Source organism: Loxodonta africana, chromosome 16, assembly GCF_030014295.1.
Source record: "Loxodonta africana isolate mLoxAfr1 chromosome 16, mLoxAfr1.hap2, whole genome shotgun sequence".
In the NCBI taxonomy this organism is placed as follows: Eukaryota; Metazoa; Chordata; class Mammalia; order Proboscidea; family Elephantidae; genus Loxodonta; species Loxodonta africana.
Genome location: NC_087357.1, coordinates 74,112,327 through 74,131,672, shown reverse-complemented (window position 1 = coordinate 74,131,672; position 19,346 = coordinate 74,112,327). Strand labels below are relative to the sequence as shown.

At 42.0% G+C, this 19,346-nt stretch overlaps 2 protein-coding genes across 13 annotated transcripts in view; both read right to left on the bottom strand.

Annotated features, from left to right (window-relative positions):
• Positions 1-19,346, bottom strand: part of LOC135227856 (leucine-rich melanocyte differentiation-associated protein-like) — a 464,639-nt gene that overhangs the window by 39,090 nt on the left and 406,203 nt on the right. The window contains exon 5 of the transcript XR_010318035.1: positions 1-19,346. This exon is cut by the window's left edge and continues 39,090 nt beyond it; it is cut by the window's right edge and continues 14,882 nt beyond it. The gene's annotated coding sequence lies outside the window, so the exon portion shown is untranslated.
• LRMDA (leucine rich melanocyte differentiation associated) overlaps positions 1-19,346 on the bottom strand; it is a 1,290,642-nt gene that overhangs the window by 876,009 nt on the left and 395,287 nt on the right. The gene's annotated exons all lie outside the window — the stretch shown is intronic.

The following is a 19,346-nucleotide window of genomic DNA, read 5'->3' as shown; positions in this document are numbered from 1 at the left end:
AGAAATGTTTGCTGTTACATTACTGCTGTTCTCCACAAAAGGGATACTCCAACTCACTTTAATCTTTTGCCTTATTTATTTCTCCCATCTCTATTTCTCATGTTGAATAATGAATCAATAGCCAACTAATTAATCAATAATCGAAACATCATATCCCTTCTACTAGTAGTTGCTTCTGTCTGCAGCTGTCTGCATGAAGCACCAGGTAGAATTGACAGTTCTTCCATAACAAAAATTTATTGGAGGTTATTATGAGCCAGGCATTGGGACAAGAAGGTGAATGAAAAATGCAAAATCCAGTCAAGTGGAGCAAACAGACAAATAAAGAAATGATTTCAATATTGCCGCACCATATAAATTAAGTACTAAGGACAGTGAGGATGCTAAAGAGATGAGGAGTCAGAAAATACCTTACAGCAACTATATTAGAGCTGAGTCTTCAGAGATGAGCACGGCCTCATAATGGGGAAAAGAAGACTGGGTCTTTGGGGGGAAAGAGAACACCAGCTGCAAAGGCATGAGGGAGATCACCATGCTCTGCCAGGGACAGGGGGAATTTCAAACACACTTTATGGATTTAAGGCTTACTTCTTTAAGTAATGGGCCCAAACATAACCATTCTGTAGCAAATCAGCAACAAAAGACCCCTTTGAAGTGTTGAAAAACAAAGACGTCACTCTGAAGACTAAGGTACGCCTGACCTAAGCCATGATATTTTCAATCATCTAATATGCATGTGAAAGTTGGACAATGAATAATGAAGACCAAAGAATTGATGCCTTTTAATTATGGTGTTGGCAAACAATATCGAGTCTACCATGGATTGCCAGAAGAACTAACAGGTCTGTCTTAGAAGAACTAACAGGTCTGTCTTAGAAGAACTACAGCCAGAGTGCTCCTTCAAAATTAGGACAGACATTATGCTAGGTAAAGCGTCAGAAAAAAAGGGGAAGACCCTCAGTGAGACAGACTGACAGAGAGGCTGCAATAATGGGCTCAAACACAGCAACAATTCTGAGGATGGAACAGGACTGGACAGGGTTTCATTCTGTTGTACACAGGGTCTCTATGAGTCGGAACCAATTCGATGGCACTTAACAATCTTTAAGCAATAAATAGGGAGTTTGGGTTTGAAACTGCTGTGATTGTTTCTGTCTACAGCTGTCTGCACGAAGTGTCAGGTAGAACTGACATCTCTTCCGTAACAAAAATTTATTTTTTAGACACAGAGATGAAAAAGACTCCACTCTGACCTCCCTCTACGAGTGGAGCTAGGTACACTCACTTGCACTCAAGCAGTATCTGAATAGCTTCCCAACAAGGGGGAGATGTGGCCCCACTGACACCAACACCCATGGCTTCATGTTTGGCTTCTGCCCTTCATACCCAATTTACTGGAGTGGGTTCCTGCTTTTCTGTTTGACCCTAATGTTCTATTTCTATGGAGGCTGGTGCCAACTATGGGTTGCCTGCCTTAGGCATTCAGAGCTATGTCCTCCAGCTTTCTGCCCTCCCTCCCTGATGCTGACCTACTCCTGTCCTGCTCTGGCTGCAGTGATCATGTGAAGACTGCCTGACAGTTCTTGAAATCATCTCTAAGCATGGGTGGGTCTCTACTCCAAGTCTCTACCCTCTGTCCCCTACATGGTATCTCCAGTACCAGTGTGGTGAAGACACGCTGCTATGTGTTCACCAAATCTTGTTTCACTGTCTTCCTCCTGGGCACGTTGAAAGATAACATTCCCCAACCTCCCTTACAGTTTGTTTGGATTCTAGGAAAACAGGAAGAAAGGGATATAAGCCATTCCTAGGTTGTGCAAATGGTTAACGTGTTCAGCTGCTAACCGAAAGGCTGGCAGTTCAAGTCCACCCAGAGGTACCTTGGAAGAAAAGCCTCGAGATCCATTTCCAAAAAATAAGCCAGTGGAAACCCTATGGGGCATGGTTCTCTGACACACATGGGGCTGCCATGAGTCAGAACTAATTCAATGGCAAACGGTTATAGTGCAGACCTCCCATGCAATTTTGGGGACCTCATGATCCCGACAGTGCCGCAACAAGATGGCAGATCATCTTCATCACTGCACATGCCACACAGTCACTGCAGTCAAAGCTTCATCAGGCTGGACCACCATGTGACTGTGTGAAGCAGAGTTCTCCCAACACCAGCCGTCACTGGACATGTTAGGTAAGCCAGAAATAAAACTGTGTGGTGTAAAGCCACTGAGATTTCAGGGTTAATTTGTTATAATAGCAGAGAGCCTGGCTCAGCTACTAAACCAAGCATCTTGCCCTAACACTGCAATTCAGACACTGTTTATCGGCCCAGGGCTAGCATGCAGTGTTTTCATTTGGGTTCAATTTTTGTTCAAAAGGCCTTTTAGGCTGCTCTTGCTGAACGTCCCAGGGCTTTCTCCCAGAGCTTTGCTTGGCTTGGATATGACTGTTTCAGAGGTTTCTTGTTTTCCCTGGGTAGAGTAATTAGGCTTCTGCTGATAACATCACTGTCTTCTTGACTGGTCCCAGAGGAGAATGTGGTGGCCAATGTTAGTTAGATCTTCCTTTCATCGGGGCAGGTGAAAGGAAGGGATTAAATGTGAATGTTTTCCAGCTAAATTCATGCAAAAATGAACTAAGAAAAACAGTAGCTAGTGTCCCTTTCTGACAGAAGTAGAAAAAGCACAAGGTTTGGAATCAAGCTGACTCTGGGTTAAAATTTCCCAGCTCTGCAAACTTAATAGCTGTGATAGTTTAAGGCATTACTTACTATCTCAGAGCCCTAGTTTTCTTAGCTTTAAAAAAAAAAAAATGGGTTAATACCTTTTCTATAGGGTGGCTGTGGAGATCAGACAATACTAGGTAAGCATTTAGCTGAGTGCTCGGATCATGGTACTTACTGGATAAATGTGAACTTTCTTTGTTCCTATGGACTTGGATCTTCCCTTCTGGAACAAGGTGATAACTCAGTCGGTGTGAAACCATGATCTTCAGCACTGGCCTCAACTACCTCCAAAGGTAGAAAGCATTTTCTGCCTACTCTCGAGTTCAACCTTTTGGTTTCTACTTGTCTTTTCTTTGGAAATGGACTAATCTCTTTAACCAGATGGATTGTGCTCTTAAATATTTCATGAGTTAGTTTTGATCATCCAATTAGACTGTAACCTCTCTGAAGGTCCTATTCTACTTCTGCAAATCCCACAGCAGTCAGAACAATGCCAAACCAACCACAGGTGACTCCCTCTACCCCAGTGCTCACTGACTGACTCAGAGGTTATCAGAGGACAGCAAGTGCCAGTCATGGAAGCAGGACTTGCCTCCCACAGCATGGAGGGTCACAACGGACGAGCATTAGAGTGAGCTCCTGTGCTCCGGAGCAGAGGGAAGGCACCAGAAGTTGACACTTAAGAAAAGGACCAATAAGAGCCAGGATTCATTCTGCCCTGGGGACTTGGTGAATCTCTCCACAAAGAAATCAAGTAATGGTCTGTTTATTAACCCCTCCCCACCTGGATCCACAAAATTTACTTTTGCAGGTATGTGAAGATGTTACACAAAATAAATTATATATCATACATTGTGTAGTATATGTCATAGAATATATGCCCACGTGATATATAAATACTCAATACACAGGTATAGTGCCTGCTTTGTAGCACATGCTGCTCTAAGTATTTTACCTACATATTAACTCATTTAGTCTTCACAACTTCACAACATAGTTGCTATTATTATCCTCATTTTGCAATGAGGAAACTGGAACCCAGAGAGGGTAAGTAATTTGCCCAAATCACAGAACTAGTAAGCAGCAAAGCCAGGATTCAGAGCCTGGCAGCCTGGCTCCAGAGTCCACGCCCTTAGTCACTAGGGCACCCTGCCTCTTAAGGGGCTCTGGTAAAGTGAGCCTCCAGCCAGGATGGTACCTGGCAGAGGTGGCTTATAAATTTAAACAGATTCTGAATAGACGGCTCTCCAACAAAAGAAGCTTGTTGCAGGAGCCGGGGGCTGATCTGGCAGCCACAGCTGCAATGGGACAGCCCTTTATAAGAGCTGCTGACAACACATCTTAATGATAAGAGGAGCCAGACTGAAGCAACCCCCTAAATGGATACCTTTGGTCTGAGATGGGGCTGACCCATGATTACAGCCCTGACTAGCACCAGCATATGGGGGCCCAGGAACACAGAGCTCCGGCAGACTGAAAGCAAAGGAAATAGAAGGTTCAAGAAAGCCTTGTTGGGTCTGCTTTGAGCTTCACGTGTATAATGTACAAACTTCTCGGGGCAAGAGACAGCAGCTTTTCCACCAGCCTGCAAAGCTCAGCAGCCAAACTCCGCACTTGTTTACCATGACTGAATAAATCATTCCAGTCCCCTCCAGCCTTGGCCCTGCTTCATTGTAAACAGAGAGGAAACTGGGGCTCCTATGTTGTCATCAAAAGCAGAGAGGGCACCCATGTTCTCTCCCAGGCTCTGAATCCCTCATGGGCAATGTCCCTTCCTTGCTCCTTAAGCATACTGGAATGAGCAACATTTGACTGTTGAGTTTTTCATCTCTGCAACTTTGAAAACCTCAATGTCATAACGGATCTACAACAAAGAGACTTCAGAGGTTGACAGCAAGGCCATAATTAAAGATGACCATCAATGAGCTGCCATGTTAAACAATGCTATGTTATAACTGCTCCAGAACCAACTGTTTACTTTTCAGACATCTCCATGGAAAGGTTTAAACAGGTGCAGTTTGAAGTGTTTTCATAAAAGATACGCAAACGGGAGATAGGAACTTTTCTAAGACAGTGTAATGTACAGCACACTATTCCCTTACTAATAGTGTCCAATGGACTTGTTCAGGGTAGATAACCTCTGTCTGGCAACTGATAAGAATATTAATTCAAGAATAGCACTGAAAATGTTATAGGGATATAGGCAAAGATGGATGGGAAACAATCCCGAAATTTCCTTCTTAAATGACTTCTGAGTCCATGGGCCTTGGTCTCCCCTTTGTAAAATAAAAAGGCCGCTTCAGTGCTTTTTTCAAGCTTATGTTGAGACTCAGAACCATTTCTCCAAGTCAAGCCTGACAGACAAAGAAAACTCACAGTGTTTTGGAGGCAGAGCAGGATCTCTTCAGCCCCACTACGCCCACAAAAGATTTCTAGAACTTTGAGAATCACTGAACTGAATCATCTCTTTGAGTTCTTCTAGGACCAAAATTCTATGATTCTCAAGCAAAAAAAAAAAAAAGAATAACTTGTAGAACACTTATGCCATCTTTGGTTCAAAATGTTTTTCTCACTGTTTGGCATCAAAATAGCACAGAATGAATGTGGTGGCCCTGAGGTGACAAACAATAAAGGGAGCTTTGAGTAGTTTCTTCTCCTGGAGTTTTGAGTAGGGCTAATTATATCAAATAGCAAAGTGAAAGAGGCAGACATTAAGACTAATTATAACAGCCTCTGGTTGGTAAGCTGAGCTCCTTGGCCGGGTATTCATAGCTGGCTCAGCGTCCTAGTTCAGACAGGTCTGAAGTCAATAGAAGGAAAGTACCCTCCACACTTTTCCTCTGCCTTAGTATCTTATGCCAGCATCCCAAGGCCTACACTTATCATGTTTCCAGTTCTACCTGAACGCTGGAGACTCCTAGAGGTTTCCGGAGCTCCTGAAAGGTAAGTCCATTCATAGATAGCCATAAGAGTTGAGGTGGACCCTATTAGAGTGGTAATGATCAAAAAGAAAACAAGAAGTATTGACAAGGTTGTGGAGAAACTGGAACCCTCATCCATTGCTGGTGGGAATGTAAAATGGTGCAGCCACTGTGGAAAATAGTTTGGTGTTTCATCAAAAAGTTGATCCATAACTCATGAATTTCAATCCAAGGTACCTACCCAGAAGAAGTGAAGGCAAGAATACAGACAGAAACCTGTACACCAAAGTTCACTGCAGCACTTTTCACAACAGCCAAGAGGCAGAAACATCTGAAATTCCCATCAACAGATGAATGGATAAACAAAATGTGGTACACAGACACGATAGACTTCTACTCTGCCGTAAGAGAAATGAAGTCCTGATGCATTATGCCACAACATGAATGAACCTTGAAAACATCATGGTGAGTGAAATGTCAGTCTCAAAAGGACAAATATTGTATGATCTCCCTTACATGAAATAAGCAAATATATAGAAACTAAAGGTTATTAGGGGTTACTAGGTATGGGAGGGAGTTTTTGCTTAGGGAGCACTGAGTTTATGTTAATGGTGCAATGATTTGGAAGAGGATAGTGAGAATGGTGCACAATTTGAAGAATGTAATCAATGTCACTGAATTGTAAGTGTAGAAGTTGTTGAGATGGTATATATTTTGTTATGTATCTTCTTACCACAATAAAATAAACAAACAAAAGAATTAAGATAGAGGACTCTCAAGGCCACCAAGAGACTCCTTTGAAGCAGTTTGAGCAGCTTAAGAAGACTCCTCAGTGGGATCTGGGCAGTTTCCAAACACAAGGAGGCTGCTTATCACCTCATGTATACAGTTCACAGGTGATGGGAAGACTATAAGGCAAGGATTACACTGTCTATGCTTAAGGTCCCACATAAGACATCATGACTCATTATGCTGACTATTGCTGAATTTCCCAACACCTGAAGATGCAACGCTGTTAGGTTAAGTATAAAAAGTTGCCATGCATTTCTTTGCAGACCAAATACCGTAAAGTTTATATCAATAGAAAATCTCAGGTGTTTTTATGGGACAGGCTAAAAGAGTAGCAAAATCTAAATCTGACCTCCTTCTATAAAAATAATAATGAAAATCCTTGACTGGACAGCCTAATCTCCTGGCTAGGCCCCTCCTAATGGGCCCTACAAAATCTCCAAAGAAAAAGATCAAATCTCAAAGAGACTCGCTTCTTGAAAGAGAAGTTAATGTCCACTAGGACAGAGCCAAATAAAGGTAGATAAAACCAAACACGTCCTGATTGAGGTGGCGTCACAGGATCCTCCCTCCACCCTTCCCACAACTGACATCATTCTTGACAGACCCTATTTCCTTCCAGTCTGGAGAGCTCCATTTTGAAAACAATGACCCTTTATAAAGAGCTTTCATCCCAGCTTAAATTCTAAAAATCACAGAGCCAATGTGTCTGAGCTGGAGCAAGCTTCCCTCAAGAATCTGGGAAAACTGCCTTGGGTGGTGTGTATTTAGTGGTAATATCTTCTCCTTTAACTTGTCAGGCTTTCCGGCTGTTTTCAGAATGAAACCAGATATAAATAAAGGAACAACAACAAAAAAGTATTTGCTATAGGCTACTGATAATTGGCTTATTTTTTGAGTTGAGAAGCGAGTTTCCCAAGCATGGCTACATTATGGTAGTATTCTTTGTCATAAATTTGCTGTATTCTTCTGCTTGTCTATAAAACAGTCTGCTCCTTGTCTTTCTAAACTTGGCCTGGATACAGAACTTTAACTTGAAACACCTAACAATATGTCATATCCACCAGATACATGACAGCTATTTCTAAGATACATATTATTAATTGTTTTTGAATGTAATTGAACTGTTATGAATCCAAAAAGTACAAAAACGACATTTAGCCATCAACAGCTCTTGAAACATTATATACACAAAAGAAGAAACACTAACAAGTCCAACAGTACTCATAATTTTAAAATTACACTCTTTGAAGCCAAAATGACATTAAGAGAAACAGAAAGGATGTAAGAACTTAAAAAGAAAAATTGTAATGCTTGACAATATTAAACTTACCTTCTTATAAAAATTAAGTGTGAGCTAAATTATTTTTATATTTGGAGAACTGTCAAGCCATGTACTGTCTCCCCAAACTATGTAAAGAGTTATGGCTGGAGTGTGTGGAGAGGATCTGCAAGACACAATGCTGAGTGAATGAGCAAGCCGATTTACTTCAATCTACTTTGGTTCACTTAGAATTGACTCAGTACCTACTATGCTATGTTACGAATCAGGGGGATTAGAAAGATACAGTCCAAGCCCTGAAAGAGTTTATAATTCCGCCAGGGAGATGAGAGAGGCCCACAAAATTTTAAAACTATCTTTGATGAAATGCTCAAATAAAAGCTCTAATGAGTGATGTGGGGGGTTAGAGCACGAAGAACTCACACGTGGGCCAGAGAAGTTGAAGAGGCTTCATACCAGAGTTTTGCTCGTCTTCAGGGAGGTGTGAGGAGTAATAACAACAACAAAAAAAGAGTTTACTTGGATCTTAAAAACTTGGTCATATTTACAAAGATATAAAGAAAGCCAGAAAGCCAGAGGGTATTCACAGTAGGGGAAACAGCTTGACCTAAGGACTAAAAAAAAAAAAAGGCTGGGGCAAATATAACATTGAGGAATGGTGAGCTGATATGAATACCCTAGCCAATGGTCCTGGGACCTCAGGTCACCCACAACTCAAGGACATAGAAGACATTCATTTGACACCTTCCCAGTAGCTTCACCCGGGTCCCACCTGATCCAGAATTCTGATGCTCCCAATGTGTCCCTCTCACCAGGCTTGTTCCACTGGACCCAAAGGAGACTCCACTGGGTTCATTCCCATACAAGTAAGAAACATCCTTCCCCTGGATCTAAGGACTGTGTTTAAGAGCCCAGTAAATTGGCCAGAACTGGAAGTGGTCACTTCCTTTACCTATTTAGCATATTCCAATCTTTCTGTTGCAACCTCTCTGGACTATCTCTAGATCAAGATTCTCAGCCAAGGGTGATTTTGTCCCCCAGGGACATTGGGCAACGTCTGAAGGCATTTTTGGTTTCCATGGGTAGAGGGGATCATTTCCTACTGGCATCTAGTAGGTAGAGGCCAGGGATGTTGGTAAATCTCCTGCAATGCATAGGGCAGCCCCACAACAAAGACTTATTTGGCCCAGAATGTCAGTAGTGGTTCAGATGGGATGAGGAGAAACATTCATATTATTTTCTGAAAAAAAAAAAAATTTTTTTTAACAAGAGGAAAAACTTTCCATTTTATTTTTTTTTTCCCCTTAAACTCGGCCCAGATCCACCCACTTCCAGAAGCAAATTTCAAGCTGTATCCCAGAGTGAAGCTGCCTATCCGTGTAGCCCTGGTGAATTTCTCCACCACTCACTCCTTCAAACACCATAGCAAGAGCACACTGAGGGGCTGGGCACTCTGGCTACAAAATGTCTCCTCCCACTCCAACAATGATACACTTTTACACCTAAACCCAATTAGATATGTGATGATACCAAAAGGTACAAAGCATTTCGTACCTTTTATGCCCTTCCAAAAGCCAGATACACGTTAGGTGCTTAATTATTATAAGGAGCAGCCTCAAATATTTAAATATCTGCTATTGGAGTACTTCAGCTTTGAATCTGCATAGGGAAGCAAAAGTCATCGTAACTTGAAAAGGCTCATGAATGAATTCACAGTTTATAAAACTGGCCCCCTCTCAAACATCCTTCCCAAGCAGCATCCATCCCTGATGACTGTGTCAACAGTTTATGTCTGTCAGGCTTACACTGATGGCCAAAAGTTACATAAACTCCAGTAAAAAAAAAAAAACTGCAAAAGGAAACTGAAACTTCTGCAGAAGGTGTGGGGTTTCATGACGTCAACTGAACTGATGTTGGAGAAATGGTCAAATTACACTAGAAACCATTAATCTTACACCCTTAGACTAACTGCCAATCAAAAAAGAGAAAATCAAGAGAATGATAAAATAGGAATTTTATAAGAGACTGAGTTAAATATCAAAGAATTGAGAAAGGCTCTTATAAAATTGATGAGGACCAAATTTTGCAAAATCAAACATTTATGATTATACTATGAACACAAACATGAAGTAAAAGACAGTGCCAACATGACATCTTGTCAGAAAAATTATGGCAAAAAAATTAAATAGTTGAATTTTTTGTTCTAAGAATTAGACTACAATTACAACTGAATGTTTTTGATAAAAATATATATATAATTTTGAGTTTCAGTTTTCGAGATTAAATCCCAAATTTATTTTTCCTATTTACCATAGTATTTTGATTCATCTTAGGTGGTCCTTTTCCGGTACTAACTACCTTCATACGATGGCCCTTTCCTGAAAACCCTAACCACCTGAAGCAAAAACATAACTATAAGACAGGCTGAATCCCCTTTGCCAGTTTCACCCAGTTGCCAAACTTGCCTTTCCCACACTTGGCAATACAAACCCTGTACCATACCTTTCTTCATAAAAGTGCTCAACAACCCTCCCACATTTCTCTGACAACCACAATTGACTTCTAAAAAGTAGATACCAATGGGTATAAAGTAAGTCTGAAAGCAGAAAGAAAAGACCCTCCAAAATCTAAACCTAAATCCCATTGTCTTAAAATAAACATCAAACTCCTAGTATGAGCCCACCAGACCCTGCATAATCTGGTTCCTGCCTGACTCCTCAACTCCTTCTTCAGCCTCTTCATCCCCCTTTACCTAGCCAGTTGTCTTTGGTTGGGTTCTCTGGAGAAGCAAAACCAGTAATGGGTATAAATAGATATAAAGCCCAAGCCCACTGCTGTCGAGTCGATTCTGATTCATAGCGACCCTATAGGACAGAGTAGCACTGCACCATACAGTTTCCAAGGAGTACCTGGTAGATTCGAACTGCTGACCTCTTGGTTAGTAGCCATAGCACTTAACCACTACGCCACCAGGGTTGCCATAAATATAGAGAGAGAGATTTATATTAAGGAAACAGCTCATGTGATTGTAGTGGTTGGAACGTCCCAACTCTTTGGATCAGGATAGAGTCCTTTCCAGATTCACAGGGCCACAGAAGCAGGTGAACCCAGGATGAGCAGATTGGAGAGCATGGATCCTGCTCACAGGTTGTGACAGACAAGGAATCCCCAAGGTCAGCAGGCAGGGCTGCAAGGTTTCTCCTGAGTCACTTAGCTTCAGGGGCTAGTGAACCCAAGATAGACAGGTTGGGGAGCAGGACTCTTACCCACAGGCTGTGAAGATCAGCGAATCCCAAGATGGACAGGTAAGCTGCTAGCTCAAGTCCCAAGAACCAGAGGTCAGAGGAGAGACAGATTTCGGATCCAGAAGAAGCCAACAACATTTGCAAGGCGAGCAGGAAGGAAATAGGTGGCAGAAGGCGGAGAGATGAAGGCTGAGGGGGCTGTGAGCCGCCACAGACCCCACCCCCACCAGTATCATTCAGCAGATTCCACCAAGGGGGTGATCACATATCAAATTTCAACAGGAATGTGACCACAACATTATACAACTGCCAAAACACTGAGAACCATGGCCGAGCCAAGCTGACACACAATCTTAACCATCACACCAGTTACATCAGTCTTCTCTCCGATCTTCCAACTGGCCAGGCCTTTTCATACTTCGTGGCCTTTGCACATGCTGTCCCTCTGTCTGGAATGTTCTTCCTCAGTTCCTTCCATTCTGAATCACTAATCTCACCATAAACATCTCCTCTTCAGAGATGACTTATGACCACCCTACCTAAAGTACCCTCAATACTCTATATATGTAGTAGGTGCTGAAAACTATATTAAATGGATGAAGGGATGGATAAGTGAATGAATATGTGGGTGGATGGGTGGATGGGTGGGTGGGTGGGTGGGTGGGTGGATGGGTGGATGGGTGGATGGGTGGATGGGTGGATGGGTGGATGGGTGGATGGGTGGATGGATGGATGGATGGAGTTAATTCTTACAGGAGAGTCAGACAGTATCTACTGTTAATAGCTATTATTCCCTAGGGCCATTTTCCAAGCAATTGTTTCTTTCCATTGATCATTTGAGACTGAATCAGTGAATCCAGAGCTATGGAGGGAAGAACCTGATTAAGGTCACTGCACCAATCCCCAGGGACAGTTCCCCATTGTCCGTTTTCTCACGCTTTCTGTCAAGTCTTGTTTCTAGCTCCTTTAGTGCCTCGGCTTCTATTACCTCCCTGAGGACACCATATCCACGTACTCTCCCCATTGTGAAATTTGTCCTGATTTTCCCAGCTTAAATTCCTTTCTGCTTAATTTTACCCCATTACTCACAGTTCTCTCACTCTGGACTATAGCAAACAATGACACTGTGGAACTCACTTTCTCCTCCTGGATTTCTACAACTTCTAAACCCACGCCCTATTCCTTGATGAAATAACATGGTGTGAGATCCATGCAACAAGAGTTTGCACAATGTTCTGAATTACAACTTGGTCACCGCCAGGCTCACTTCACCCATCCATCTCTCTCTCATCCATCATTCTTTTGCCCCCTCCTGCTCTCAGCCTGCACAAGGCCAATCTAGTTTTATTTTCCTATTACACGATTCTTTGAATATATGGTCCTTTGCTTGAATATACACAGAGAATTTCTGGAGAACTGCACAAAAAACTTCCCCCCTAGGGAAGGGAAAGTAGTGGAGGAGAAGTCTTACATTCCATTCATACATTTTGGTGCTATTTATATTTTTAACTCTGGCATATACTACCTTTTCAATTGAAAAAAATTTTTAATTAAATTTTTAAAACCACAGTTCTTGATCCACTGACTACAGAAGTCAAAGGGTGGGGCAGAAACGAGGATGAAACGCCTGACATGAACAATGTTGAAAAGAAATGGCATATTATTTCGTTGTTTTTTATATATTAAAAACTTACAAATATAGGGTGACATACATAAAAAAAAAAAGTAAGGGAGAGAAAAGGAAGAAAATATAAAGAGAAAAGACAACACTAACCTCCCGCCATACTTACAATAATGATGGACCAAAATAGGTATGTGTGTTTTCATTCAAGTATAGATAACAGACATCTTAAGAAAACAGAATTATGGCTATCAAGGCAGTTTGTGAAAAAAATTATTAGCTTTATTACTACAAAAGTACTTTGAATGGGAGTCTTCCAGCTGTTAAATCTGATCATCAGAAGACTGCCAATTTTCTCTGCCGCATATTTTGTGTGTGTGTGTGTGTGTGTGTGTGTGTGCTTGCAGTGGAGAAACTTGTTGCAAATAAGGCATTTGCTCATTTCTTAATAATGCTCAGATTTGGAAGGTTTTTCTTGTAACAATTGAAGTAGTGGTATCACACTCAGCTCCTGTTGTATAATTTTATAATTTGCTGGAATCAGCAAGGACTGCCACAGATGAGAATGGTGACTTTGTATGTCTCTAGCAGCTGTACTCAAAGTTAAACTTCCCCAATCTGACAGCATGAAGGCTGAAGCAAACCTCTAACTGTAATTTCTACAATCAAAACACTCCCTCAAACCCTGCATGTTCCATAGGACACGCACCCACTTTGCCCATCCTTGATGGGTTCCAGCTTCCATTATGCCTGACTTCTCCTTGGAATAATGTTCTTTCTACACTGATATCTCAGTTCTGAATTGCTAGCTCTGGGTGATTCAAGAAGAGGCTGTGTCTGAAAAAGGGGGTGTCCTGTGAGACCAGTTACATTTTGTCATCCAAAAAAAACCCCCCAAAGCATTTTTAATTTCCAGCTCACAATAATCCCAGCATGTGTCCCAATTCTCTCTCTCATCTCCCTCTCACACACACACTCACCCACATCAACACACACACACACAATCGTATTGTACTATAACACAGTTTTGTTTTTTACACTAAAGAACTTCAAAGTTCTACCTGGCTATCAGGGTCAAGTTCTCTGACATAAGGTAAAAGTAGCCTTTTCTAGGTTGGGCCAAATTAATTTAATGTAACAGAGGTTGGGACTGAAGGACCACATTCAGAGAAAAGGAACAGAACTTAAGAGGAATATCTCTGTGTCTGATTCTAGCTGGAGACTTGGAAAACAGTGTGTGCACAGAAATGAAAAACAGTAGCACGGGATAAGGGATAAAATACTGAACTAGGATCTAGGATAGCCCTGGTAGCGCCACGGTTAAAGCTATGGGCTGCTAACCAAAAGGTCGACAGTTCAAAACTATCAGCAGCTCTTTGAAAGAAAGGTGTAGCAGTCTGCTTCCAAACAGGTTTATAGCCTTGGAAACCCTATGGAGTTGCTGTGAGTCGGAACCAATTTGTCAGCAGTGGGTGGGATCTGGGATACTTACATTCAAATCCTAGCTTCGGTATTTGCTAGCTGGGTGTCTTTCTTTATGTAAGTTACAACCTGATAGTCAGTTCCCTTGCCTGTAGAATGAGGTTATTATTATCCATTCAATGTACAAGGTTGTTATGAGACTAAAATAATGATAATGCACAGTGGAGCAATTACTAAAGATATCCATATAATAATTTGCCCCTTTTCTTTCCCTTAGAGTCCTCACCTATAAAGTATGTCCATGAGAAAAAAGTGGACTGACCAGTTCTGACCCTGATGTGCCTGCCATCTGGGAGTGGTGAGAGGCTAACACCAGGGCCTTCAGGGACTATATCACATTCCTATGGATGATGTAACAAATGACCACAAATTTAGTGACTTAAAACAACAGAAATTTATTCTCTCACAATTCTGGAGGATAGAAGTCCAAAATCAGTATCACTGGGCCAAAATCGATGCGTTGGCAAAGCTGTGCTCTTTCCAGAGGCTCTAAAGGAGAATCCGTTCTTTGCTTCTCCTAGCTTTTGGTGGCTGCCGGCATTCCTTGGCTTGCAGCCACATTACTCCAGTCTTCAACGTCAACATCTTCAAATCTCTCTCTGTACTGTCTTCACATGGCCTTCTCCTGTGTGTGGGGGTCCAATCTCCCTCTGCCTCCCTCTTAAAAACGATACATGTGATTGCATTTAGGGCCCACCCAGATAATCCAGGATAATCTACCCATCTCAAAATGCTTAATCACATCTGCAAAGACTTTGCCATATATGATAATATTCACAGGTTCCAGGGGTCAGGACCTGTTATCTTTTGGGAGGCAATTTTTCAGCCTACTACAGACACAAAGCACAAATATATCAGGAAAAGATTCCAATCGAACAACTTTCAAAAAATTCAAAAAGACCCTTGAAGAGGAAATAATTTTAAGTTTTTGGCCTAATTTACACTAGAGAGTCAATGAATGATATCAGTCTTCCTCACAGTACTAAGTCATTAAGTGGACAATAATTTTTTTTTTTTAGGAAAAAACAAGAGAAAATGGAGACTAGAAGGGGTTGTGAGAGCCATGAACAAGGCAACAGAGAAGCATCTGAACCCCAGAGAAGGGCTCAAAAGAAGCTAAAAAACTTCCCTCTCATTTCCCACCTTAGTTGAAGCCATCCCTACGTCAGGACTCAAAAGAAATGAGAAACTCTGTCTACCAGACGTCATTCCACAATGTCATTCACACACTCTATCAACAAATGCTTATCGAGCACACACTACAGATGCTGCCTAGGGCACCAGGGACAGAGCAGCAAACCAAATACCTAAAAATGCTTTCTCTCCAGCACCCCACATCCCAGTGAGAGTTAAGTGAATTCAATATACCAACTGTTTATAGACAGCCTACTGCGTGCCTGCCACCAACCATCTACCAGTTTTTCATACTGTGGTGGCTTGCATGTCGTTGTGATGCTGGGAGCTTTGCCACCAGTATTTCAAATACCAGCAGGGTCACCCATGGAGATCGGTTTCAGCAGAGCTTCCAGACTAAGATAAACTAGGAAGAAAGGCCTGGCTATCTATTTCTGAAAATTAGCCAATGAAAACTCTACAGACCACAACAGAATACTGTCCAACATAGTGCTAGAAGATGAGTCTCCTAGGTTGGAAGGGACTCAAAACACACCGAGGCTACAACAATGGACTCAAGTATACCAACGATCGTGGAGATGGCACAGAACCAGACAACATCTCATTCTGTTATATGTAAGGTCGCCATGAGTCGGAGCCAACTCAACAACAAATAAAAGCAATTATGTGCCAGATACTTTGGTGAACAACATAAAACTAATCTATTCCTGTACTGAGCTCACTTGGCAAAAGTAAGTTGGTGATATTCCCGTATCTTCTGAGGTGAATGCCCAACCCTGCAAATTACCCATCCTGCTGAAGGTCAGTGTCAAAGCCTGGAACACTTAGCAAGCCACCCTCTTTGGGGGCATTTCTTAGGATATGGTGTAGTAGCTGGAGCTGCCATCCTCCGCTCCCTCCTCATCTTTCTAGGACTCCGTCAGAGTCCCTGTCGACCTCACATAACAGATTCTGAAAGCTCCTCCTGTCTATCTGATTACATACTCTATGCTTCCCACAGGAGGGCTGCATGATTAAGTGGCATTCAATCTTCTCTGCCAGGTGATGTCAGGCGAAGCGGCATCACGACAAAGAGTGGGCACCCTGGCGGCTGGATGGGGAGCAATTCTGAGGGAGTGAGGGCTGGGATACAGGGGCGGAAGGAAAGTGGGGAAGGCGGCTCCTTTTCATTCTGCACGTGAGCTTCTCTGGGTCCCATAAATTCCTCTGCCCTGTATATTTCACTCAGCTGTCTAAATGAGGTTTGCTCATATAGCCACCACTGTGCAGAATCAATCATGCCCTTCTGCACGGAATGTTAATTGCATGCCTCTCAACAAAAAATGTAGCACACTGCAGAGGCCTTAGAAAAAAAAAATTCAAAACCATTTTTTGGAATTTACAGTACTTTTTAAATTGCCATGTGAAGTAAACAGTCACAAACCCAGGCGTGACCCAGCTGCAATCCAGGTGCCTTTTTCAAGGCTGGGGAGAGAAATATCCAGAAGCCTCTCCACACTTCTATCAATTGTTCCTCACAACACTTTCAGAGACAGCTGCTGAGCTGCCCGAATAAAGAAGCCCTATTTTTTTTTTTTTAGTAACTAGTGTCCTGGGTTAACACCACACAAAACAGCCCATTCAAATTAACCTGGGCTGCAAAGCCCTCTTTGTGTCTGGCCAAGGTTGGCTCAACTCAAAGGTAGGAAAAGAAAAAAAAAGCAACCAACAGTCTCCCCCTCCTCCCCGCTTCCTCACACCCAAAATCGGTAAACACATGAGGCTGGTTATCACAAAAGTAAAATTAAATAGGTGAGTGTCAGCTGAAAAAGTCTGCATCATCTAAGTGTCCAGGACTCATTAGCCACATCTGCTTCAGGTAATCCTCTGTTTTTTTATTCTACAGAGGTCACTTTCTTAAAGAGGGCAAAGATGCTTGGAAAGTGCGTACCGACGCCGAGTGTGAACACACACATCTCTTTGCAGGGGGGGCAAAGAGCTGACTCCACAGCCAAAAGGTCCAAGGATCCCACTGTTTCCTACAGGACTGGATGGACACAGTGACAACCAGATTGCCTTCCACCACCAATTTTGGGAACATGTGAAAAATACGGTGTGCTGCTTGCTGGTATGTGGTCCGAGATGACTCATAAATCTTCCTTTATCTCCTTTGTGGTGTTAGCAGAAAAGGATGAGTTGCTTTTTTCCATCTCATTCTCCCGTCTATCTGTCTGTTAGCTGTGCCCTTGAGCAAAGATTACTGATGCCCTGCCTTTGATATATGACACATCACCCACAGCAGCTTTTCATCAAGTGAATTAACCTGGAAAAATGCAAACCCACCTGCTAGTTGCTTCCAAACTTTGCACAATTCCTTTGTGTACCTCCTCCAATGTGCATCACACAGGCAGGAAGCAAGGGCGAGCTCAAGAAATGTGGAAGTACAGAAAATTCAGAGAATCTAAACGGGGCTCTGTGAAATAACTCCCAGCTTTTGCATAACAGGCTGCTTTTGCAGAAAGACTTTCAGAGGCAGTTTAAACAAAAACCCCAGCTCAGCCACAGATTGGAATACTTTGTACCTGAGATGGAAAATGCTATTTTCCCCCAGTCATTTACTGTGTGTGGCTGGAATAATGACAAGACCCTTGGCAGCCGTTGATGACACGGTTACAGAAACTAGTTGGTGATTTCCGATCAATAATCTAGATGAGCTGGGGAGGAACCTGGGGCAGGAAGGAGGAGTCAGACAGGAGAAAAAGAGGAGAAAGTGAGAAGCTAAGACAGGGAGGAGGGAAAACTGAAGAAGGGAGGATAAAGTAAGCATGAAATGAATCTGTTACCCCCCGTAACTGGGATCCCATGCAACCAGATTCGCTGACTAACAGTTCCTGAAGCCTCCTAATTATAACGAAGGAGTAAACAAAGACAGCAAGTCTGATACATTCAAGAAGCTCTTAGTAAAAATGATCAAACAGATGAGACCTCAGAAAGCACGGATTAGTACTCAGGGAGGGATAACACAATAAGCAAGGTAAGCACATGCTTGGGGCATCAACAAAGCAGGGGCACCAGTTTCCCAAAGCAAAGACCCATAGATGTCAAGCCGATAGGACACAAGGAAAAGTGAGCACACAACAGGGATTCAAGAAAGACTCAATTCATTATCCTTGTTATGTATGGAAGTACATAGTGTTTGGCAGCTTAATTGTGATGAAATCATTGAAAAGTTTGTAAGAGCAAACAATGCAAAGAAATGTTTTTAATTACAACATGTTAGAGATGAAAGATCTATCTAAAAATAAAACACAATAATGTTTTTTGAGCATTTTCTCTTATGACAGTTTTCCATTTGTTCATTAATAATTATAGCATTTATTACAAAACAAGCATCAAAATTGAACTATGAGCCATTTAAAGCAAAATGGGTGAAAGTTAATTTTTTGTTGTGGGAGATCAACAGAATTTTACACTGACTGTTAAAGCTACAAAGTTTACTTACTCATTTTCTTTGTTGTAGAATATATAGAAAATATGGTATATAGTAAAAATCTTAGCACCCAGCACCCACTAAAAATTTTTTAATCCAGTTCATCTCATTCTGCTAAAGTAGCATACATCACTTTTTCATTCAATTGCTAACACTATATATAATAATATTGATATATATATATATATAGTTGCGTTTAAAAAGAAGTTACATCATGGATATCCAAGACACACATATATATGTACACACATGTGTACATATCTAACTCACATCCCATTTGAAAGCGCGAGTAAGCAGAGGAGGGGCACCACAGATTATCAGTGTTTAGGGCCTTTACAGGCCTTAATCGGCCTTGTTAGGACCCCAGCATTGTTCAGGGGAGACAGTTGAGGTTGCGAGAGAGTCTGCCACAAATCCAAGATCATACAGCCAAACAAGGTAGGGGCAGATCTAAAAACCAAGTTTCCCAATTCCAGGGCTCTACACAATACAACGGAAACCCTGCTGTTGTAATGGTTAAGAGCTATGGCTGCTAAACAAAAAGTAGGCAGTTCAAATCCACTAGGCACTCCTTGTAAACTCTATGGGGCAGTTCTACTCTGTCCTGTAGGGCCGCTATGAGTCGGAATCAACTTGACGGCAACAGGTTTTTTTTTTGTTTGTTTCTAACCAATATAACAG